Genomic DNA, 26,177 nt, shown 5'->3' with positions numbered 1-26,177 from the left:
TTAGATCTTTGGTGAAAAAAAAATACTATGTGTATTAAATACGATTTCCTTCCATTATTTTTATCAAAAAATAAAAACAAAGTAAGAACTAAATTATATTCTTAATGGCATAAAAGAAACACTCTAAAATCAAAACCTATTTCATTATTAAAACTTATTGTCTGTCTGTATGTATGTATATACCTATTATCACACAAAGACGCATACATGCATTTCTATTTTTGAATACCATCATTCTATTTCACTTCAAAAATAAATTAAATGCAATTACATATGGTAAGCAAACAATGTCCTTTTTGAATCATCTTTTTGAAAGATTTATTAAATTTACTTTCATATACACAATATTTATTGATTATTTTGGAAACCGAAGGACTAACAAAACCTCAACAACTCTACTCCAATTATACAACACCACTATACACTTTCAATTCCATCTAGGGTAATATACCTGCCTGTATACCTTTCCTACTCATAGATTTCAAGTCTTAACAAAAGTAGAAACAATGTCAAAATGGATTCTCCTCCAAGGGAAAAGAATGTCATGGGAGTCAGGACTTTTTTCACATAAAACATTAAATTACAATTTGTGTCTGAGCAGCATCACACCTCCAAAAATAATACAACATTTATCACAAAACACATATCATAGACACTAGTTTTGGCATAAACCACTCCACACAGCTACTGTCAAATCAGTACACTGAAAAACCGTATTAGAAATTCTATGGTCCTTTCCTACTCTGTGAATGACACTTCAGGGCACCACAACCTCAGGACTCTGCTCCACCATTAATTTCTTCCAAATACATTTGGCAAAGCAATGAGAAACATCAAATTTTTCACTTAATTTCTGAAGAACATCACACCCTTTAGAGAATATGTTCTTGAAATTTAAAAATTAAAACAAAAACCACTTACGGAAAGGCACAGAGATCCAAAAACTTCTCTTAAAAAGTATAAAACCTTCAATTAATACAGTCTTGTCAAGTTACACATACACACACACACACAAACATTTCTGTATCTCTACAATCTCTAAAATACAACAGAATAAAGCCAATTTTTTAGCAGTCGCTTCAAATGGGATAACAACAACTCACACCTAATTCTAGCTCAACTTAACTAATTTGGAAATATTATAACACACTTTAACAAAAACCTTGGAGAAAGACTGCAACAAATACTTAAAACATCAAACTAAAGCTTCACATAACTTCAAAGTAAAGTGAAACTCATATCCAGCTCTCAAAATATTAAAACATGCTCTCGCCTACCTTGACCTTGACCATTCCCCTGCTGACTCCAAAAGATCACGGTCATCATTAGCAGTTTCGGAGTCCACGTCCACATCCTTCTGGTAACACTTCCTTGTCTTCTGGCCATTGCATTTTAAACTGCATATTCAGTGGGATGGGTGTGAAAAGTATAATAAATTACAACCTTAAAAATGTATTACCATTCAAATCCCATATCTAATATGCAATGTGTATTTAAAAACTATCATGCTCAGATGGAAATATATTTGAAAATCACGTGTCTCTTTGGGATTCTCATAATGATGATTAATATGAGAACTCGTTCATCCTCAGCCTCATATTCCAAACATGTATCTAAATGATATTTTCCAATGGCACTTTGCAAAATAAGCCATTAAACCTGTAAATACTTAAAAAGTATTACCAAAATATCTACTGGAAATCAGTCAGGCAAAAAATTGTACATGGACACTAGTTATAACTTGTTATTTGAGGTAAATAGATACACCATGTCATCTTTATGCACACATACAAAAATGATTTTTCAACACATTTGTGTAAATTTGACCTAAATATCTCCTAAAATATTATTGAATTTTGAATTTAATGGTATTCTAGTTATATCAGTAACTTTAACTACATAAAGAGATTAATCATGTCCACAAAACTAATCTTTTATACTTAAAATTGAGAGTAACATTATAGAAGCCACAAAACATTTGCAATTCCAATTTCAGATATCTGTATACAAACCAGGCACTCTCATATACTCAGATAAAATATGATATCTCACACAAAATAAAATGTACTTGAATGCTTGTTTTCACACTGGTTAATAATGAAAAATTAAAATGCTTAAGTGTCTACCAAATAGATTTTATTCTTATAACTGAATGATGTATAGTAACTAAAATGAATAAACTAAGCCACATGTTTCAACATGAATAAATGTCAAAAATAAAAAGTTGAACAAAATTAGCAAGTTGCAAAATAATAGGTTCAATACTATATACTATATATTTTCTATGCAATATAAAATTGTTGAAATCATATATTTTTGTATATGTATAAATATTTACTTCAACATGATAATGCATAAGAATGGTAAACACCTCCAAATCCCAAATTAGTAAATTACAAGATTACAATTTAAATATGTATCCAAAGGAAACTTCACTCAAAGATTACCCCAAATCCCAATTTTTCCAAAGTTGACAAAGTATACAGTTAAGGCAAGTAAATTTAAAGATTTCCAGAATAAACCCTCTATTCAAAATGCTACATAGTTATAATTCTAGCAGACTTGGAAGGAAATCTAGGCACCCAGAACTTTTTCTTCTCCCTTTCTCCCACATCAAGAAAGAAGGGTATTTAATTATTCATTTTGTATTACTTCATACTCACAATATCAGAAATAAAGGGAAATTGAAGGACCATCTAACTCATCCTCCTCATTTTAATTTTTTTAATGTTTATTCATTTTTGAGAGAGATAGAGACAGAGCACAGGTGGGGGATCATTCTCCTCATTTTAAAAGAGCAAACAGTCCAAGAAGCCTGCAATGACATCTCCAAGCTCAAGTGTAACAATTCCATGATGACAGACGATGATAGTGTTAGTACTAATAATATTCCTTGAAATTTTTTTGTATTCCAGGCTATCTTAATGTGCTAAAAACCTTGTATTTCTGGTCTCATGTAGTTCACTATGAACTAAGCAATTTCAAAAATCACCATTTCATAGCTGAGAAAACAGAGGCTTAGAGAAAAGACACATAATTCCCAAGTCATATTATTAGCAGCTATCATTGTTGTCACTTGAGCCAAAACACAGAGACTTCAGAGCCTATGTTTTGAACAACAGATTAGTAAGCAGAAATGTAGCCCTAAGTCTAACTATAGTCCATCAAGCATTCCAAAAAGAATACTGAGAGGAAAAGGAGATCTCCTGCATATAGTAACTCATGTATTCATTCCAAATAAACATCTTCAAATTGAAAATCATTAAAACACCAGTTGAATGATTACAGTTAATCTCTTAAAGTATAAACCCTTTCCAGAGAATTTGGGGTGTCCAGGACAAATCTCCACCCTCTGCCAACACACATTAGCATTGCTAATAATGTTACATTGAAGAATAAGATGAGTAATAATAGAAAAAAGCAAAGGTGATGCTTGGTTATTTGCTTAGGGAGCAGGGTAGGAAATTGTTGCCAAAGACCAACCCTAGTGATGTGTGTGTGTGTGTGTGTGTGTGTGTGTGTGTGTGTGTACATGTACACATTCTTTTAGCCACTAATTTGTAGATCTTTGTCCTCTTGAATCACTGCATAACCATTTTTATCTGGTATCAGCAATGTCAAAATTCAGATTCAAATCACCCTTCAATGGATTGCTTTGGCAAATTTATTCTTATTTAATATTTCCTGAACTTCTGCTAGCCTACACACTACTCAATTTAAATGGTGCCTGTGGCAGTATTTGAAAAATCTAAAAACACTCTTCAGAAAGGATTGGCATATAAAACACCAGTTCCACTATATATTTTAGTAAAATTTTAAAGAACAGATGGCTTTCAAATTGTTATTGTAATCAAAATAAAATGTAACCTTCCTCTCTGAGTTGATGTTTATGGAAAACTAATATATTATAAATGCCAAGTTACTATGATGTGTTATCTATATACTATTCCTGCCATTCTATAAATATAAAAATCATAACTTTCTAAGAAACTTTTATATAAATCAACAACTGTGCTCACATAACATAAAATCAATACTTCTTTTATTTCTATGAAAGAAAAACAAAATAACTAAAAAAGAACATGCTAGATGAACCATAGTAAACAGTCCAAGAAGTAACATTGACTATAAGACATGCCATGGACTTCTCTAAATCTCTTTTTGTAACACTATTTTCATGCATTTGACAATAAAAAGTAGATGAACAATGTCAGTGTTAAGTACTTTTACTTGTGCCTGTTACTTTTTAAAGATTGGAATAAGTCCTAAAACATGGATAATTGGGTCCATTGTGCTTTTCTGTCTGAAAATAGATTTGATATTCCCTAAGTGGAGAATAATTTAAGACTTCAGGTTGGTAATGCCTATATAAAACACCTGACTCAATTGTCTTCCTATGACTCTCTTCATGTTGAAGGTCACCAAAGGAAAAAAAAAATAGATGTTAGGAATGTATTATGTATGATTTCTTATTACATGTAATAAGAAAATTAGTTGGGTGTGCAAGGATTTTGGAGCAAACAGCACTATGGGATTGTGTCCTGGAGTATGAAGACTCCAAGGTATATTTACAAGGTGTTGCTCTGTCGGATGATGCCCACAATGGTACCACTTGTCTGAGGGAGGCTTCACACCTACGGTACCAACTAGGGAGGGCAGTCTTGAATTAAGGATCCTGGCTATAGAACACCTACTATCAACACAAGTGGAAGTTTCCATTACAGAACATCTCTGCATTATCTCTGCAACTTCTAAAATTCTTCTGCCCATTCCCAGTAGTTCCACTTCTCACATGGATTTTCTAGATGTTCTCTTCCACCCCAGCCAGCAGACCCGACCAGGCATCCTTGGTTGTATGTATTCATGAAACTGGTTCTTAAGTGAAATTTATTTCTGAATCCAGATAAGTAATGCCCCCAGACTTGTCATTCCATTATCATCTCTAGGCTGTAGCTCCAGCCAGTTTCTTGTGTAAGATTTTACAGCAGCTTCTTCAAAGAAAAAATCTCCTCTGGAACAGTTTTCTTGCAAGACCCTAACTTGGCAATTGAAGTGCTTCTCCATTGAGAGAGTTAGGCTGTGCCAAAAAGCCTCCAGGTTGATGCTTCTTTTGCTTAACTTCTCCATTAAAAGACAACCTCTCTGATCACCCTTTTAAAACTAGAGACCAAAGAACCAAATGAGATCAGGAAGTGACCATAGCTCACAGGTCATCAATTCTTCTTCTTAGCATATTATAGGAACACAATCTAAGCCAGAAAAACATAGAGCCCATTATAGTTCTTGAGTTCCAGTTATTAACATTGATTTTTTTCAATGGGAAATTTTTATTAGAAGCCATCACATGACTTACATTCAGTAATAACTTAGATTAAGATATATATTGGAGTCTTACTTTAACATTGTCCTTGAAGTGGGTGCCAGACTCATTTTTAAAAGGGCCCTTTTTGACATTAGTAAATTCTTGTAGGTAGGATCTATCTCAGTCCAAAATATACCTGGTATGTAGTGATGATGGCCAAAGTTCTGTATAATCCAAATTAATATTGCAATATGTGTAAATATAAGTGTACATATAATAATATTAATTTATTTTATTTTTCAACAGTATAAAACTTTGAAGCTGAAAATATTACTGTAGGCCACCATGCTTTAGAATAAAAGCCCAGGCAGTGATAAGAAACTTAGATGCTGACCCCATTTAATATCTTGACAAATTAATTAATCTTTTTAAGATTCAGTCTCTACATAGGTGACAAATGAAAAAAAAATCTCTAAAATTCCTATAAGCTATAAAGTATTAAAATTATACTATGTCATTAATTCAAGAGAGAGACTGATAAATAGTTTGAATTTTAAAAAACCAAATATCTTGAAATATAACATAGCATGCAATTCTGTCCCAAAATGTGGTCCACAAATGTTCTACTTCAGAATAATCTAGGATACCTGGTAAAATGTACAGTCCTATGTGTCACTGTGGACACACTGAATCAGAATTTCTGGAGATGAAGCCTTGGAATATACATCATAATAAAGCCTCCAAATAGTTTTTAGTCATAAAGCTAGGAATTTGTGGTTTATACCATCCCGCTTAAAATTATACATAGATTTAATAGAAATCCATAGTCTTTCTAATCTTAACGATAGAAACTCTATATTCAGACTGCCTTTTCAGAAAAACACGACATAAGTAGTGACTAGTCATCTATGTCTAATTTTGAATAAATATGCCCAAGAGACCTAAAACAAGTTTAGTAGTAATGTTCCTATTGTTTGAGATCCCAAAGGAACCACAAGAGCCTAACGTCTCTCCAGAGAGGCAGAGTGATCTTCCTAAACACGATGGAATTACTGAAGAAGCATAAGTCCATTCCTACATATCTTGACATCCTCTCAAGTGGACTTAAGGCTGAGTAATCTCCAGACCAGATTCCCTGACCTGGTTAAGGTAGGACAAGGAGACTCTGAGATTTGGAAATTAAGGGAAGTGAATAGTCTATGGACACCACCAGACACAGCAGATACCAATTGAAGAACGGATTAATTCACTCAACAGATATGTGTCAGATAGTATACTAGTTACCGAGCTACTGTAGTGAACAAGAACGCCAGAGTCCCTGCACTCATAGGGCTTGAATTCTACAGAGAAAGACAAGTGTGGAAAACCCAAATAAAAGAAGAAAATAAATCATTGCAAAATATGTCCATATGCAATATCAAACCAAGAGGTGGATGACAAAAGAGTTGGGTGGGTGGGGGGACATCTGACTTGAACCACTTCTTCAAGTGATAATATTTAAGCTTAGATCCGAAAACAACAAGAACTAGCTTTGCATACAATGGGGAGAGTCTCTTAGGAAATGAAACCAGAATTTTCAAGAACCCCGATATAAGGACGATCTTGGCATATAGAAGTAATTAAGAGCTATGAATCTCATTGGAGTGAAGCAGGAAGAAAGACTGATGTGATGTAACTGAAAGATAAGATATGAAACTATACAGAGCTATTATTGGTAATGGCATAGAAAGTGGGTTTTAGTCCAAGTACATTGAAAGAGTAGGAAGAGATATGAACTGATAAACACTTTAAGATATCACTTTGGTTTCTATGTGGCTAATAAAGTATTGGGAGTTAAGAATAAAATTAGGTAGACTAATGAGGCAGGATAACAGAGATGTTAAGAAAGAACCAAATTTGGCTAGACTATACATTAGAAATAAAAATCAGTGGGAAAATTCTACATATATTTGGAAACAAAATATTTTTAAATGAATGTTGGATTGGGTATTGTGAGAATACAGAGGAAGAATACAAAAATTATCATTAGCTTCTGCCTTGGTTATCTGAATGGTTAGTGGTGCCATTTTCTGGGACATGTTTTCTCTCAAGTATCCATATGCTGCTGTCAAAGGAGGCAAGGACCTTCAGAGGTAATATCTGGGTCAGACTCTAAAATGGAAAATTACTAGCTCTTTAGTATAGAAATGGTGTTTAGAGCTTAGAGAGTGTGTATGTGTATGAAGAGCAGAGAGATTAGAATGAAACCCAAGGAAATATCAATATTTAGTAGTAATGAGTAGAGGCCTGGAAACACATTTTCCTATTAACGGTTGGGAAATGTACCTTAGGATATTTGCAAGGGAGTGCCACAGATGAACCATGATATGTGCACTCAAAATGGTGGAAAATGAAGACATCAGAGTACTGATGAATTGTGAAGAAACAACAAATGCTATGGTCTAGGATGAATGTCAGTGAAGATGAAGAATCTTAGGCGTGAGTTAATGAGTTACGAGCAAATGAATTAGAAGAGGAATGAAGTCCAGTTGGTGGAACATTTGCCATTAAGATCTTGGTGGTACAAGCACTGGTGTGCAGAAGATAGATTTGACCATGAATTGGTAACTAAAGTGGAGGAAGGAAATGAAAAAGAAATGGAGATAAGGATGTCAAGATGACAAGTGAACAGGGCACTTTGATGATCCTTCCCTTTGGATGTTGAAGTCACTGAAAATGATACTAGGACTTAGCTGAAGTAGACTTTGAAAAAGGATGAAATAAAGCCTTAAATAAATGGCAACAGTGACCAAGAGATCTCTTTGTTATCAACAATACACAAAGAACATGACTAATATTTCCAAAGTGTTTTCGTTTCAAAGGAACAGTATGATTTGCAACAAGGAAAGAAATTAGCAATATGAAAGCTATAATGAAGAACAAGAACAACATCTGGCCATAAGGCATGTGGAGGGTGGGAAAAAAAAAACAATGTCTATTTGTGAAGGCTACAGAGAAAGTTATCCTTTGGTGCCAACCAAGTTTTATTTTAAGAGAATTAAACAATTTAACAGTTTTAACAGTTTCCAGTAGCTTAGTATACTACATAAAATTAAGAGTTTACACAAAAGTATAAATCCCAACATCATATATCTCAAAATCTCCCAAACCAGGTAATTCCTTGTTTTTCTAAGTTTCTCCTTATACTACGAAAGTTACTTTGTCTTATTCAGTGAACAGTATTAGTGCACTAACACACACACACACACACACACACACACACACACACACACTCACTCAAATGTACACATCTTATTTAGCTGCAGATCTCATTTTGAAGCTACATTCAAAGTAAATAAATGATTTCATAATCTTCAAGCATGGAGATTTTGAGGAAATAGAGCATGGCTTTTTATAAAAGAAGTTAACCTGAGTACAAGAAAACAGTAAGAGTATCCAGTGTTGGAAGCTGACTTAGCTGAGTCACCTGTGCCACCAGCAAGGCATCTAAAAGTAAAACAGTGCTGGCAGAGTCTTATAAAGGAAGTAGAAGCCACCTAACAGGTTCAGCTCTTAAATGCCTGGTCAAGATATAGCACCTAGATGGGACTTCACAGGTTCAAATTTTATAAAGATGAATACTTGTTAAATTAAAAGATCTATTTAAGGAGAAATAGGAAGATATACTGTCTATAGTATTGGATAGATGTAAAATGCTGTCTAGGAAAATAGCTTGAATCTTTGAATTGTTTCTTCTTTGACATAGTTAACTTAGAAATAAAAACCATGGGGTGCCTGAGTGGTTCAGTCAGTTAAGCATCCAACTTGGTTTCTGTTCGGGTCATGATCTCACAATTTTGTGAGCTCGAGACCCACATTGGGCTCTGTGCTAACAGTGAGGAGCCTGCTTGGAATTTTCTGTCTTCCTTGAGAAAAAGGAAGTGCCCTTCTCCCACTTGTGCTGTCTCTGTCTCTAAATAAATAAACAAACAAACAAACAATCAATCAAACTGAAAAAAATAAAAACTATGAAATTAGAAAAAAAAAGCTATGGGATGAGCGTGGGTGTGTGCATGCGTGTGTGTGTGAGTGCATGTGTGTATGCATTTGCCATAGATCTTCAGCCATCACACTATCTTCTAACTATGGAATTCAAACGAAACAAATACAGAGCAATTTACTTCAGGGCAAGCTACTATGAGTGAAAAAAATGAGAATTTGTTAAATCAATATAGAATGCCCTTGCTTTCCATAGTTCTGAGAGTATATGGAAAAGTCCAAGTAATCAATCTCTCTGCTACATGCAGCCATCATGGCAGTCAAGAAATTCCACAAGACACTCTTTACATGTGGATTTGGAAAAGAGAATAGAAAAAACTGTTTTGTTGTACTCAGTATTCTATGTACAACATACATTTTGTGCTACATGCTGGTGTTACATTGTGATTACCCATAACTCTATGTGAAAGAGGTAGTTTAATGAGCAATAGTCTTAAAGTTAATAAGCCTGACACTGGTTGGTTCAGTTACTAATTGGATAAATAACCTTGTACTAGTTATTTAACCTTTTCTAAGATAAATTGAAGACGCTGGATGGTGACACTTATATTGATTTTAGTCAACTTATCCTGTTAAACAGTAAATTGTACAACACAGAACTTTTCTCTAGACTTTACAATTTCATAAGATCCCCTAAACTTGTCTTTCCCAACGTCAAGAAACACTGAGGAATAAAAATGGACTCCCTTCCAATTCAGCAGGAACTATCTGAACTAAATGAATTTATGTAGCACTACTCATTTTTTAAAAAATACATACAACCAATCAGCTGCATAAAGTTCTAAGTTCTTTAGAGGGCTTTGCTATGGAATGTAGAGAAGATGGTCATCTACTGTCATTCCCATCTTCCAGCTGCCTTCAATATCTTGAAGTTTATTTACACTCAAAAATTAGAATCCTATCTGAGAGAGCTTACCTAAAAGAGAAATCAGGCTAATTTTTCAGTAAAAGTATTCTAGAATAATAAATGCATTTCTGCTCAAAGCACTGGGATTCTGGTAATGATCATTTTCCTAATGAGGCACAGGAATTGTGACTGTAAAAAGTTGGTGTATGATATCTGCCAAGTTCAAATGAGCTTCATTTTTATGGGCCTTCTACTAAGGTCAAGTATAATGACTCAAACTAGTGAACTTAAAAATTGTTTTAAAATGCTTGATGGAGACATTTCAAATGATGATCTGAGATTTATTTCTGTTACGTTTGCTGCATTCAATGTGCTACTAAGATTTAATCAGATTAATCAACTACCATAAACTGTGAAACATACTGCTCCTTACAATCACCTTAAGAACTTTTAAACAGGTCAAACCTAGAAGATATGCTTTTAGTAATAATTTACTGGAGCGAATAAATTTTATTTAATTTAGTTGTTTTGAGATGTTTTTAACAAAGGAGACTTGGGAAATCAAGGCATAATTGTTTTAAAGAAACATTTTTGGGGGAGTTATTAAAATTATTAAAGATAATTTCAACTTATGAATCTGATGCCATTAATCATAAACTACAGAAAAAGTAATTGTAAAACTTCATGAGAAGTAATATTTTTATAAAGTTGTATTATTAATTTCAACTGGATACATTCCATCTTACTGGGAAATATTAAGAATATCATTCCTTGGCTAGCAAAGCCTTTATTCCCTGGAGGAACATCATGCTCCCTGCAGGTATAACGTTCAGCATATTTGTCAGATTTGTCTTCTGGTTTCCCGTAAGCAGTTTATGAATGATAAAGGAAAAGAAAACAAAAAGGTGCACTACATTTAAAACTTTGATCAAAAGAACGTTCTTTGAGTTTTAAAACACGACTGGCTTAGTTTTGTGAACTATTTTCACAAGTTGGAGATGGGGAGCAAATACAACACTTCATAATCTTATTTTCTTTTAATCCTGTTGTTCTTGAAAACTTTCAGGCAGCACCAATTTTGCAACTTTGCTTCTCCTTAACAGTTTATCTATCACTATTGTAACACTTTTCATCTGTTTCCACCACTGGACTATGCCTTTATTACTTAACATAATGTCCTATACATAACTGGTTGGTAAACATATTATTAGAATGGATAGTAGAAATTGGATTTTCAGTGGGATATCCTATTTCCCCCTATTCTGGTCTTCAATTCAAATCACTCAAGCTGTCTTTGCCATCCTAATCCTCATCAGAGGCATTGGTCCAAGTGACCTTGGTTTATAGTACTCAAAGTAAAATTATTAATGACTTTATAGTGCTAGAAAGATTGTAGGATTATCCAACACAACCTTGAATGCACCATCCAAGCCTCACATAATCAAAAACATGTTTATTAGCTTTCAAAAGATACCCCCTTTTTAAACCTACATATCGTTTGTATACGTAAATAAAACAGTTCATCTCTCTACATTCTCATTATCCTGACATGAAGGACTTTCTTAAGAAAATGAGTTCCCAGTTCTTTCTGAAATGCCCACTCAATTCTTCAGCAACCATCTATAGCAAAAAAATACATATATATATATATATATATATATATATATATACACACACACACATATATATATACATATATGTATACACACATATATGTGTGTGTATATATATATATATATATATATATATATATATGGTTTAAACGTGTTAGTTTCTTATTGCTGCTATCACAAATTAACACAAACTCAGTGGCTTAAAACAACATAAGTTTATTTTCTAATGGTTCTAGACGTCAGAAGTCCAAAACAAGTCTTCCTAGTGGGACTAAAATTAAGTCATCATCCAGGGCTATGTTACTTCTAGAGGCTCTTTTGGGAAAAACCATTCTAGAAGTTGAATGTATCTTTTGTCTCTATCCACAAAACTTACTACTCCAACCTCTCTTTCAGTCACTTCATCTTCTAATGATTTTGTCCTCCCTCTTATAGGGTCTCTGTGATTACACTGGACCTACACAAATAATGAAAGATAATCTCTGCATTTTAAGGTCAGATGATTAACAATTTTCATTTCACCTGCAACCTTAACCCCCCCCCTTGCTATGTAATACAACATATTCACAAATTCTGGGGATTAGGATGTAGATGTCATTGGGAAGACATTATTCATACCATACTCAGTAATTGGAAAAAGGTAAAATAAGGTATAATGCACTGCTCACTCTGGCAATGAAATTCTATATGATATAAAGATCTAGCACAAATTATTTTAAAAGGTTTTAGCTACTAGATTATTGATCAGTTTTAGTATATTCTAGAAAAATCTCATGTCCTTGATGTTAACCCATCACACACAAATAAATGGTCTTTTTAAAACTAAAAAGGAATATTCAAGGCTACCTGAGGAATAGAAAAGTAGAGCTGCTATACCTCAAGGGGCCTGATTTCTGCGTATCATAACCCTAGCAATACAGGCACACACATGCTAAATTCCTTTAGGACACAGTCTGGATACTATTTCCCCCATGCCTACCAAATGCCTTTATTCTCATCACTGTTTACATTCGGCCCTACTTTTTTTTAGAGCTTACCTTTATTAGCTTTTTCCCTTTGCTTCGCCTTATTTTTCTCCTCTGAACTGGATTTCCTTTCTTATGCATTCCATATGCTCACACACTTGATTACTCTCTGATCCACAGGATTCTCTCATTTTATGCACACACCCCTCCCTAACATACACACATAAGTTGCTCTGTCAGCCTCAGTTACCTAACCTTAATACACTCGGTAGTAACATCTCCTGCTCAGACTCTGTCTCCAGCCTGAAAACTTAGTATTTTTCATCTTGTAGCCTAACTTAAGCTTCATAATTAAGCAAAGCCCCTATTTGATGGACTAGTAGGGTTTCTGCCCCTAAAAGTCTGGCTAATGCACAGAAACACATTTGGGAATACAAATTGACTTTTATGTATAGAAGCCAGATGTATTTCATGCCTACGTGAGCTTAGGGAAGCAAGTTCATCTCATATATCACAATAAACATCTGTTCCACTGAATTTCACTGCCGGATACTCATCACACTTAGGCAACAAAACACTTAAGGAAATAAAAGCTCTTTCCAATAATAATAATATTAAAAAGTACATCAGAAAGCTTTGTTAAAAAAAAGAAAAGAAAAAAGTCTTCCTCTAGCAGTTAAGTCTGAAGTAGGAACTACTAAAAACAATAAAATAATTATTGAAATATAGTTTCTGATAAGGAATCTCGGCCCTATAAAATTTAGAGAAAGTGATGGGTGAGTTTATATTTGAAAGGCTGCTTTCAACAGCAAAGAGTGTGTTCTGATATTTGAATATACTTTGGAAAACGCAAAAATTTAAAAGAACTAAAAGAAAACAATCGACATGGGCACGAACGTGCATATAGTTTCACAGATAGTTTTACAGTTTTACTTATAGCATGAATAAGTTCATACTACAGTTTTGTTAAAATGTCACACATATATAATTTCCTCCATGTTTTTTGCATTTGACTAGCAATACAGATGCTAATACATTTAGTATTCATTTGAGTCTCAGTGTTTCCTGCCAATGTACTTAGTCTTTTTTTTCTTATTTTTTAAATTTTTTAAATGTTTATTTATTATTTTTTGAGAAAGAGAGAAAGAGAAAGTGAGTGGGGGAGAGGCAGAGAGAGGGAGACACAGAATCCGTAGCAGGCTCCCGGCTCTGAGCTGTCAGCACAGAGCTTGATGCAGGGCTCAAACCCATGGGCCCTGAGATCTTGACCTGAGCTGAAATCAGAAGCTCAACCAACTGAGCCACCCAGGTCCCCTGTCCTTTTTTTCCTATTGGATCATTCATAATGATTTATTGGACTATTTATATGTCAAATATGTCAAGTGAATTGCAAATACTTTCTCCTGATTTGGCATTTTCTTTTTATATCCAGTGATGGTATCATTTGAAATATTAAAGTTTTTCACTTTAACAAAGTCCAATCCATCAGTCTTTATTAGTTTCTGTCTTTGGTTGGGTTATACTTTGGAAAGTTAATTTAGCCCTAATATTACAAATGACATTTGCCTATATATTTTTTTCTTTATATTTGGAGGCGTTTACTCAGTGCCTACTGTGAAATTAATTGGGTGTATTATAACTTTTTACAACTATGAAGCACATAGCCAATTACTTGAACATCATTTTATGAATCTTTTATCATTTCCCCACTGATTTGAAAGACCATATTTATCATATATCAGATTTTAAGTTTATTGACATTATATAACACTATGTAGTTGTGAAATTATGCAAATTCAAGCATTACAGCCAGTTTACTTCTTCACCATTATCCCCTGAAGGGATGGATAGAGGAACTGCTTTCTTATGGTTTCAGTGTATAACATAACATTGTTTAAATGACATTCTAGCAACTCAGAAACTTTAATTTCTGGTTCTGAAATGTGTTTCACCTTGACAAATCTGTCCTGCAATTTGCCTGTGAGGGTAGAGACTGAATTTTGTGATAGTTACATTCCTATTACTTAAAATTGTGTCAGGTACTGAGTAGGTGCTCAAAAATATCTGTTTAATGATTACATTGATGGATGTCTGGTTTTCCATTGCAGTGGTGCTACCACACTCTGAATAATTTTAACTAGCTTTTCTCTGTCAAAAATCAAACATTCATCACAATTTTGCATGTGCTCATATACATGCACATGCACCCTTTACAGAGACACATTGCTTTCCAAATATCAACAAAGAATATAAGATATTTGTTAGTTCTAAAGGTCTAGTCACAAAGAAAATAACAATATAAAACCATAAATGTGAGACAGGAATATGGGAGGTCAAATTACCAAATGAAAATTTCTCCTTTTTTAATTTGTTGCTAATGAGGTGAAAAAGTAATGAATGTAAAAAAATAAAAGTACACAATATATGGGGCACCTGGGTGGCTCAGTCGGTTGGGTGTCTGACTTCGGCTCAGGTCATCCTCTTGTGGTTTGTGGGTTCGAGCCCTGCATGTGGCTCTGTCCTAACAGCTCAGAGCTTGGAGACTGCTTCTGATTCTGTGTCTCCTCCTCTCTCTGTCCCTACCATGTTCATGCTCTGTCTCTCAATAATAAATAAATGTTTAATTTTTTTTAAAAAGTACACAATATATGTATATATCACATGCACTCAGTTTCATGATGGATATATATATATATATATATATACAGATAAGTATGGATATTTGTGCTATATAACATGCTATCCCTTTTATATTTATAGTACACATAATGTATATACCTGCACAACAAATTTGAATGATTTTCATAAAATTTCAATTCTATTAATTTCCTCAGCTAACAACCGAAGAGCATTTAAATCAAAATCAACTCATTTGGAAGTTTTTTTTAACCAATATCTCCCATTTATTCTCATTTTTATGGCTCCTTATGTTGCCATTTTGTGTCCATTTTGCCATAATTGATACATATTTGAAAGAGTCACCCTAAGGAATTGACCCTTTGGATAAGATCTCTAAAACTGAATTTGCATCAATTATATGTGTGTACACAAATACTTAAAATAGAAAGGTCAAATGTAAAAATATGTATACATATGTGAAAAATAATTTAACTCAGATATTTTATGTTATCTATGCATTTAGTTCTGTTAATAAAATCAGTATTTTATACATCTTGGTAGTAAACCTGTTTGTTTTAAGGCAGTTGCTTCCATCTGAACTACCACATTGTTATAACACACTGAGAATTTGATACTTCACCACAGCACACAAAGAGTAATAAAAAAAAATTAAAATTAAATAAATGAGTTGCCAGAAAATATATTTTTTGATGGATCAAATAATTTAAATTTGTCAGTCAGTGGGACAGCAAGGTGATAACAGATGAAAACCAAAGTTCTCAAGGCCAGTGAATAACAATAATGATGCTGTATTCTGAGCATCAATCACCATTACCACAAATCTCTGATACCCACACTGCCAAATATTTCACATACAACCTTAATAGTGATTAATAGATGTGCCAAAGTACTGAAACTGGAATGAGACTTTGTAGAAAAAGTGATGTTCAAAAGCATTTGACAATTCATCATTTCTACCTCTGGAAAGACTGCTTTTGTCAATGTTACCTACACAGATCTTGATTTTATTTACCTAATATTTAGCAAATATAGCTTTAGTGAAAATGTTAAGATTTACAGAATACAGTGTGTGAAATTATTGAGTGATTATAAAAGAAATCTACAACAAATCCCAACTACACAAATTTGCCAACAGTGGCAGGAAAAGGTAACTTACAGGGTCATCTTCTTTCCCATAATCCTCAGCAGCACTGCCCATTCTTCTCTTTAGATAATTGATGTACATCATCTAAAGTCCTGTGTACCTGCCACCTCAGCACACACCCTCTATCCTTGCCTTCCAATCAGACTATGTCTTAAAAGCCTTTCTATGTAGGAGTTCTAGAGCCACCACTAAAAATACATACTTGTTGCCAGTATTGAAATGGCTCCCTTTGAAAATTCAGAACTCACTGTACTGAAAAAAAGAATCTAATTTGCAAAAATTGCTTTAGAATAAATAAACTTTAAAAAGGGGTGGGGGCGGGCTCCTGGGTGGCTCAGTCAGTTAAACATCTGACTTCAGCTCAGGTCGTGATCTCCGAGTTCCTGAGCTCCAGCTTTGGGCTCCACCCTGACAATGCATGTGAAGTCTGTGTGGGATTCTCTCTCTCTGTCTCTGTCTCTCTCTCTGCCCCTCACTCACTCGCGCTCTCCCTTTCTCAAAAATAAACATATAAATGTAAAAAATTGTTTTAGAATACTGTGAACTCTGTGAAATAAATTGTGCTGGAATTAGACAACTTTCTTCGTTTCAGCCTTCTCATCCGTTTTCTCATATTTTCCTTATAGTCACAGCTAATAGTAATACATTCATTGTTAGATTTCACTAATTGATTATTGCACAAAATAAATAGTTTCAACCATATTTCTGATGCTTCTACTGCTCTCGTTCTAGGGAATCCTGTATTTTTTAATAAGTTATCTTTTGATTAAAAAATCCCTGACTTTCATTCGTGAAAAAGCCATCATTTCTTCTTATAAGCATAATAATGGCAAACATACACTAAATCTTGTGATCAACCTAGAGAAAAACTTAATCGTATTATTTTCATATCAGTTAATAAGAAGAACTATGTCATTTATTGTCCTCAGATCTAGTGCTATGGATAAGTTTTCAACCCAGAGGCAGTTGGTTTTATGAGCAAAAAGAGGAAGACAACCAGCAGTCTTATGCCCACACTGAGACATGTCCACACACACTTATTTCCACAGCCAAAGTAATGCCATATGTCCTCAGTGATGTGGGTGGGCAAAAGTAACAGTTGGCCTGCTAGAGACAGCCATATGTACCGGCAGCCTATCACACCATCCTTTTTACTTATGGTTGCTGAAAGCTTAGTTGAAGCTCTTGCCCACATGAATAGCATGGCTGGAGAAGATGCTTCCACAGTAGAAAAATACCACTTATTGTGCAATTACTCTATTCTGGACATGAAAGTAAAAAAATATGCTTGTACATTACTCTCCTTATCATCATCTACTTAAACCTCAACAGAGTTCCTTCACCCAGTCTCACCTTCCCACACTAAAATGTTTTACATTTATGTGAAAAGGGACAAATGTGCAGTTTTTTATCAAAAATGATCATTTGTAATCATCCCTGTTTAATTCAATGTTCTACCAACCTCTATTTGTAGCTAGATATTCATAAAACTATATTGCTGGACATTGAAAATATTTTAAAAAAAGAAAAATATGTAAAAACTTAAGAGTATTCAAATTAGTTCTGGAAAGCAAGGAGATAGCAATAAGCAAAACTGCATCAGACACACATTACTGTTTACAAGGTAAAAGAGAAACATGGGTTTTAAATTTTTGTAACAGCTTTGTACCTTAACAGGCTTTCTCTTGAATCTCCATAAGTGCAAAGAAAATTCAGCTATTGTACTGGTAAAAAAATTTATTGTTTTAAGGTCGTTCTTAACACTGATCAGATAAGATAATTTACTTTTTCTCTTAATGGCTTCTTTTTGACAAATGAGAGAGCTTTTAGGAAGGACAATGCTCCCTGCACAACAACCAGTAAAGCATGTCACATTCATTTACAACATAATTTTAAGAAAAATGAAGGACAAACTCTTGAGACAGTAAGAATTCATTTGCATTAAATTAATGTGAGCAGGGCACTTCATGCTCCCTTTGGCAACAGTGGGATAGGGGAACAAATGAATCCACCTTATATAACAGTTCTCCCTTGAATTACAGAAGATTTGTAAAGTTGACATGACCATCATTAAATTTCCCCTGGAAGTCTACAATTATTGTGTAGAACTCATGAGATTAAATATTCACAATGAATATTTGTGAAGAGTGCCAATTATTATGGAAATAGTATCTGACATCCCTTGAGTATGTCCTGAAAAATTTTTAAAGAGCACCAAGCTTTCTGTGGTTTCTTACATTGATTTGGCTTTGTAAACAAGGGCTAACTTCATAAAGAAGAACTATCAGATATTGCTCTATGTAATTTAAACTTAAGTCATCCAGATGTTGGCCCTGACAGATAATAGGTATAATTAATATTTTTGACCCTAGAAGTGCAGATGATTTCACTTACACTTACCTAAAATTACACCTAATAAATGTAAGGGATCAGCATCTGTTGTTGGAAAATTACCAATCAACATCTTCTAAAAGATCTAAAAACCCCCAAATTTATAATTTCCCCACAAGGAAGCAAGCACATTAATTTCAGAGCCTCAAAGCACACAGATATTACTACTATACGTGGTAGGCTGAATAATGGTCCCCAACGATACTCTCTTCCTAAATCCCACACTCTGTGGATGTATTACCTTACATAATCAAAGGGACTTTGCAAACATGATTGAGTTAAGAATACTGAGATGGAGATCCTGGATCATCCAGGTGAGCCCAGGGTAATCTCAAGAGTCCTTGAAGGAAAGATGGAGGAGTTAGAGGAAGAGGCAATGTAGAGACAGATAGGATAGGAACAATGCACTTTGAAAATGGAGGAAGGGGCCATATGCCAATGAATTCAGATGGCCACTAGAAGCAAGAAAAGGCAAGAAAATGCATTCTCCCCTCAGAGCCTCCAGAAGGAATCAGCTTCGTAGACATATTGACTCTAGCCCAGTGAAACTGCTTTGAGAATTCTGAACTCCAAAACTGTAAGGCAATAAGTTTTTTTAAGCCATTAAGTTTGTGGTAATTTGTTAGAGCAGCTCTAGGAAACTAATATACCATTATAATGAGCAAAGGAAAGCAGATGAAACAGTGATGAACTTGAGAGATCCTAGGGGGAAAAAATAGGGAGCATTAAACTTAATAACTGGATTTATCTTGGTAACTATTTACTTGTTTACCCCTGAGCCACATTATTAATTTGATCATAACCATTCAATCAATATGAATCAACCAGTATGTCTAATTTAGAGATGAAAAGATTCTATTTACTCTTCCTCTAACCCCATGCAGAAAGCCTTGAGCAACCTTATATCTGATAGAGGGCATATCTTCATGTAAGAATCTTCCTGTTTAGCAGAGAAGTTATATCTGAAATTAAGTCCTATTAAGCCAATCTGCAGACAGTATATACAGTATTCAAGTATTACCCTTTAAGAACACCATTAGGACTGAGTTTATGATGCTATCTTCACCAACAGAATCAAAGTTAATTTGAAAGATTCTCAAAGCAATAGTAAAAACTTGTGTCCATTCTTTCCTCTTGTTAAAAATAAATTATGGGGAGGGGGGAGCCTGGGTGGCTCAGCTGATTGAGCATCCGGCTTTGGTTCAGGTCATGATCTCACAGTTTATGGGTTCGAGCCCTGCATCGGGCTCTATGCTGACAGCTGCTTCGAATTCTGTGTCTCCCTCTCCCTCTGCTCCTCCCCCGCTCATGCGCGCACGCTCTCTCTCTCTCTCTCTCTCTCTCCTTCAAAAATAAATAAAAACATTAAAAAAATAAAATAAAATAAATTATTGGCCAACTCTCCATTTTGTTTATGCTAATTGGATTAAGTCCAGACATAAATTTTACTACCACAAACAGGAAATCATTTAAATAGAAAATTCTCACCTATTGCTGACAAAATGACAGTATAAAACTGTCAAGAGTTGGAAGGAATAAGTTTAGCAAGATAAACGTGTCCCTTTCCTTATCAAAACTTGTCCTGAGACCTGGCTTGCTTCTTTTCTGATGCTTAAGCACAATAAAAATTATAAGAACACTCCTACTTTTCTAGTGTTTAATCAGAAAAGAAGCAGGAAATGGGAATGTTTTGTCCAAGATTGACACGGAATTTGAGGAAGTACATTAAAAAATTGGAAAAAATATGTAGACTATCTCCATAGTAGTATATGGAAGGACAAAAAAAAGTATATGGAAGGACTTGTCTACCATGTATTACATCCTTTACGTAAATGATTTTATCAAATTTCTTTAATGTACTAACTCTTCAAAACAAGCATTTTATAGATAAAGAAAAGATCACAAAAAAGGATCTTGATCAATGCCACACAGCTATTAAAAGTTAGAACTACGGTGAATATAACAGCAAGAATAAAATAACAGTCTTACCCTACTTGGAACTGGACCCACACTAAAATGCAAAACATGGATAAAGAACGAATAAGTTAGATACTAGTAATCTCATTTCACAGAAGAAGCATCTGAGGTGAATACAGGCTACACCATTTGTTTCAAGTTCATACCACTAGCAAGAGGCAATTTCAAATCCAGATCTGCGTGACACTTTATTACTCCAATATGCAGGTGCATTATTTCCAGGATTAACTGTGATAATTCTTGTTAACCCTAAATGAGTGTCTGACAGTAAGTGCTCTACAATTTATCCTTATTCTTATTTAGTGTGAGAATTATTAAACTTCTTCACCCGTCTTTTGCAGTCTCACTACTCATCCATATTACAGTTTTCCATGAAAAATAAAGTTCAACATATGCATCTTTTTTGGATGCAAATTTTGGAGCTCAAGTAATACATCACCACTAAACTGCTAGTATAAGTTTGGAATGAAAAAAAGGAAAGTTTTCATTGAGTAAAAAATAATTGGATTGTTCATTCCTTTATCTATAGTATAGCTCATTAAATGTATATTTGTATTAAAAAACATAATTTCCTATAACTCTTCCTATGCTTAAGTAATACATTTAAAGAACTGATTCAACAAATCAGAATAATTCATGAATTATATTAGGCAAAATTTTTGTTCAGTGACTTCTGCTTTTTCTTTCCTACATGTAGCCCATCTTAAGAATTTGTCTTAAAGCCCATAAATTTGTCTTAAAGTCAACCTTCTAGCCTTCTCCCAGTTCCTCTACTTTTTCTTAGTTTCTCTTAAGTAGTGAATAAAATGTGTTTATCCAAAGTTACCTTGGCATTGGAACAATGCAGTGAAAACTGTGGTTGTCAATCATGTCCGCTGTTCATACATCTCCATATTTTTCTGCACTAAATCTCCTCTAATACTCTCTATGCTGTCAGTGTCACCATAAAAGGAGATAAGGCATGAATCTCATAATGTAAAACTTAAAATGCTTAGTCCTCTTAATAGCCCATGCTTACTCTGAACTACTCATGTTAAAATGAGCAACTAAGAGAACATGGCACTTTTATTTATTTTGATTAATTAATTTTTTTTGGAGAGGGAGAGAGAGAGCACGCAAGTGAGGGACAAAGGGGAGGGAAGGACAGAATCCCAAGAAACCACTCTCAGAACCCAGACACAGGGCTCAATCTCACCACCATGATGGAGATCAAGACCTGAGCCAAAATCAAGAGCCAAATACTTAACTAACTGAGCCACTCAGGCGCCCCCAACAGGACACTTTTAGAAAAGCAGAGTCCAAAATTCAATTCATATCTCTGCCAATTTTTATCCAAGAAAGCATGACCCTATGGACATCCTATGTTTGAAAAAAAAAAAAAGAAATCATTTTCATCAATGAGTGTTCATGATACTTCTGTAGTAAGAATCATTGCTGTTCCACTTGCTCCCCCTCAGCACTACTATTCTCACGTACATGGGTCAGACAACATCCAGGGTTAATCAGTGACTCTACCAAAAGGATTTTTTGGGGCAGTGTGGGGTGGGAGTTTTTGTCACTAAAGCTGTCTCAGACTGTGCACAGGGTTGTCTGGAAATTCGAGGGCAACAATGTACCCAGTCTCTGAAGCAGCCCTTAATGATGCAAATCACTCTTGTTGAGGAATGTCTGCATATAAATATTTCTAGATAAAGATGTAACATGGTCCCCATTCCTTCATAAGGGAGAATATGACATACCTTTTTTTTCTTATCCTCCTCTCTCTCTCCTTCCTCCCAGCTGACAGTCTGAATAACTGCACAGGAATAAGGCTTTAGTCAGCATTCTCAAGAGGACTTATTCTCTGAGATGGTAAACAATGATGAGCTTCACTCACACCCTGTTTGAGCTACTTTATAGGATCTGAGAGACGATTATGAGACTCCAGAAAAACCATTGTAAGCCGCCCTTTTAATACCAACACCTGCAAGGAATTGGTTGGATGGTCAAGAACCAAAGAACCTATTATCTTGGTTCATTCGAGAATACACCATGAGTGTGCCTGTGATCCTGTGATCAGATGCAAAGTTGTACATCATATACTTAGTCCCCATACATAACGATTTTTGTTAGGTCTATCAGAGGAAAAAAATAGTTTCAAAGTGTTTTTGAGACTCCAAGAAGTTTCCTCTATAGTATTTATTTCTCTTGCTCACCTTTTTCCCATACCCCAAAAGGTTCTACTAAACACGTATACACACACAAATGTATCATTCCCCCAAAACTCACATACTGTCTTTGTAACTCAAATGGCTTTTTAAGAGCCTAAGTATAGCAGAATGTTACTACTTAAGAATGAAAATGGATAAAAAAACTGAAACAAATAAAAAAAATTTCTCTCTCTCAAAGGTTAAAATGAGGTTTACTTTAAATTAGCCTATATCAGACAAAGTACTCATGGAATATATAAAACTTGGATTCATTTTTACAAATGTGGTTACATATCAAAAATAAAATTGTTCAGTTTCTAACTTCTTCTTCCCCCATATCCTATACAGGCATACATAACCTGTTAATGTTCAAGGAATCTAAAAACAAGTCCTTGTGAAGTCTGGCAGTTTACTCTGAAAGCAAGTTTTAGCTGTGTTTCAAGTTCACACTAAGCAATTTTAAAATGCATCTAAATGTGGACTATCTTCTATCTTGATTATAAGACATAAATTATTCCAACAGTACTCTTAGTAAATATTGAGTCTGTGTTTCAAATCCACTCTTATAAAGGAGGACACAAGGTCAGCTGTTAAGGAGTTTAGGAGTGATTTGAAGATGAGGAGCAGATGAGTATAACTCTATACAATTACATTTTCTTGTATGCAAAAAAAAAACCCAGTTTTAATAAATAATCAGAAAAAAAAGCAATACTTTAGGTATTTTTACATAAGGCATATTCGTATATCACTATTGTCATAGTTTCAACTAAAAGCAGCAATGCACGTTTTGGGAAAAGAATTGAATGTGAAGTTAATTAGCCTAGGCTTACAGTTCTACTTTATAACAAAAAGATTGTAGACATTTAGGGAAATTAATCCCTCTATGTCATACGCTTTTCACCTGAAAAGTAGAAATAATATTACTGATCTTTCTAAACTTCTGTAAGAAATTAGAAATGGAAGAGATGAGGAAGAATAGGACTCATGGTAGCAGACAAGATGGATTTATTGAATCCAAATTGATATTAAAGGTAGAAAAAAAGTAAAATATTTCACCTTAATTGATAAAACTGTAGCTGCATTGAGAAATTCAAATATCTCAATTTGAAAAAACAGTAAGTTCTCTTAAGCATAAAATAATACTAGACCCTTGCAGAGAATTTAGTAAATATTTGAAAATTATATAGATTTCATCCCCCAATTTGGGTTCTGAAATTTATTTGCTAAATTCATAATGTATATACTTCACTACTATTAAAATGCATGGTAGCCCATATGACTAATTGTATGACCACCAATTTTTACTGAAAAATATCCAGCAAGGTTCATGAAGTAAGTATTGGATCCAAAAACAAAAATAGCAACCCTGACCACCTAAAAGGCAAACATAAAAAAATTAAAAATTAAAAAAAAAAGTCTTATGACCATGATGATTAAAAGTTAGTGCTATTAGCAAGAAAGCAAATTCTAAACTAAATAAACTCATAATACACCTTAGTAATCTTTCCTCCCACACCAGAAAGAAAAAGAAAAAGAGAAAGAAAAAGAAAGAGAAGAAAAGATGAGAAAAGAAAAGAAAAGAGAAAAGACAGGGAGAAAGAGAGAACTGAAGTAAGAAAGAAAATGTGAAAAAATTAAACTAAGGAAGTTCTGTGGGAAATGTCCACAATTTCATTCCCAGAATTTCTTCCATCCCTTTCCCCAAAGTCCTTTCAGGAAAATAAAGTTGTTCTCCTCTTAATGTGAACTCATCACTTTTTCCATAGCATTTTCAAAATAATAAATATACTTCCTGTCAGTCAGACACTTAAAAGTCGTGCTGTTAAAGAACTACTGGTAATAATTTTGGAACAATATGGTAATAATATGGTAATAATTTTGGAACAAAGCTGAAGAGGAAATGAATCAACATGGCTTTTAAGCTAAATTGCCATCAATTCCAGAGCCTGTCTAGAGAGCCTGAAGTTCTCTGCCTTTTAATAAGCTTATGGAGAGTACTGAGCAAAAGAACCACCAGTTCCTCATAGTGTTACCCTCTGGTAAATCAGGGTGAGAGCAATACTGCTCCCCACTTAGAGAGCAAGGTTATCCTGTCCCAGCACATACTAGGACTCCTTACTTCCACACCTTTCCAATCCTTTGACTGGACTTGGAAAATTGGGCATGAGCCAAGGAGAAGGAGGGACAGAAGGACAAAATAGGCAGCCAGAAAAACAAATGACTGTCTAGAAAGCTTATATATAAAACACATATAACGCATGCATTTGAGGACATTTCCTAAAATCCAGTCACTTCAGCTGAATTCCATCAGAATCCCCTCATCCTTGCTGTGAGGATCGCAACTGCCCACTGCCCACCCACCCCCAGCCTTTGCAGCCACGCCAAAATCAGTCTGTCATGACTTTGGATAAATTGTAAAGCCAGCAGTGTTTGGGGAGCTGAGCAAGCTCGCCAATTCAAAGCCTTTAGTTCGAGACCCGTCAGTACATCTCTCGGTTTAACTCACCTGGAGTCAGGTCTAGACGGCAGCCTCCGCCCAGGGCGACTGGGAAGCAGCCCTGGGAAGCTCAGCAGAGTCCGCCTGAATAATGGAAGCAGTGCAGCTGAGCAGCCCCCCACCCCCCCGGACCTGCTGCTCTAGCTGCTCCCAGATTTCTTCCACTCCCCACCCGGAGCCGTCCTTCCTTTCTCCTCCTCCTCCCAGCCTGCCGCTACTGCACTCCCTCTTCCTGGCGGTGGCGCAGAGAGGAGTCCTCCCAGCCTCCTTCCTCAGGCGCACGAGCTGTCCGTGGTGCTAAAGAAGTGGCTCCGGGCTCTACAGGGCCGGCAGTGCACACAAGCCTTCTTCTGTGACGCCGGAGTCCCAGGAGCAGTGCCACGGATTTGCCTCGTGAGGTCACCGGAGAAATGGGCTGGAAGAGGTGACCAGCTGTACCCGCTAGTATCTAACATTCCCTTGCCGGTTTAAATAATCAATAACCTCAGACTTCTTCCTAAACATCTCCAGTAATTCACAAGTGCTAAAAAGTAAAAGATTTGAGAACATATCTGTATTAACATTATTCTCTATA

The 26,177-nt window shown here is 34.9% G+C and overlaps 1 long non-coding RNA gene across 1 annotated transcript in view; it reads right to left on the bottom strand.

The window, feature by feature from the left end:
• The window catches only part of LOC122230671, a 43,956-nt gene extending 18,048 nt beyond the window's left edge, over positions 1-25,908 (bottom strand). The window contains exons 1-2 of the long non-coding RNA XR_006207710.1: positions 25,613-25,908; positions 1,278-1,397 (exon numbers count right to left, since the gene is read on the bottom strand). This is a non-coding gene — a long non-coding RNA (uncharacterized LOC122230671). The remainder of the gene's footprint in view (positions 1-1,277; positions 1,398-25,612) is intronic.
• Between the last annotated feature and the right edge of the window lie 269 nt (positions 25,909-26,177).

The sequence above is a fragment of the Panthera tigris genome, chromosome C2, assembly GCF_018350195.1.
Source record: "Panthera tigris isolate Pti1 chromosome C2, P.tigris_Pti1_mat1.1, whole genome shotgun sequence".
In the NCBI taxonomy this organism is placed as follows: domain Eukaryota; kingdom Metazoa; phylum Chordata; class Mammalia; order Carnivora; family Felidae; genus Panthera; species Panthera tigris.
Note: the sequence above shows the minus strand (reverse complement) of the source record. Positions and strands in the feature narration are given on the sequence as shown.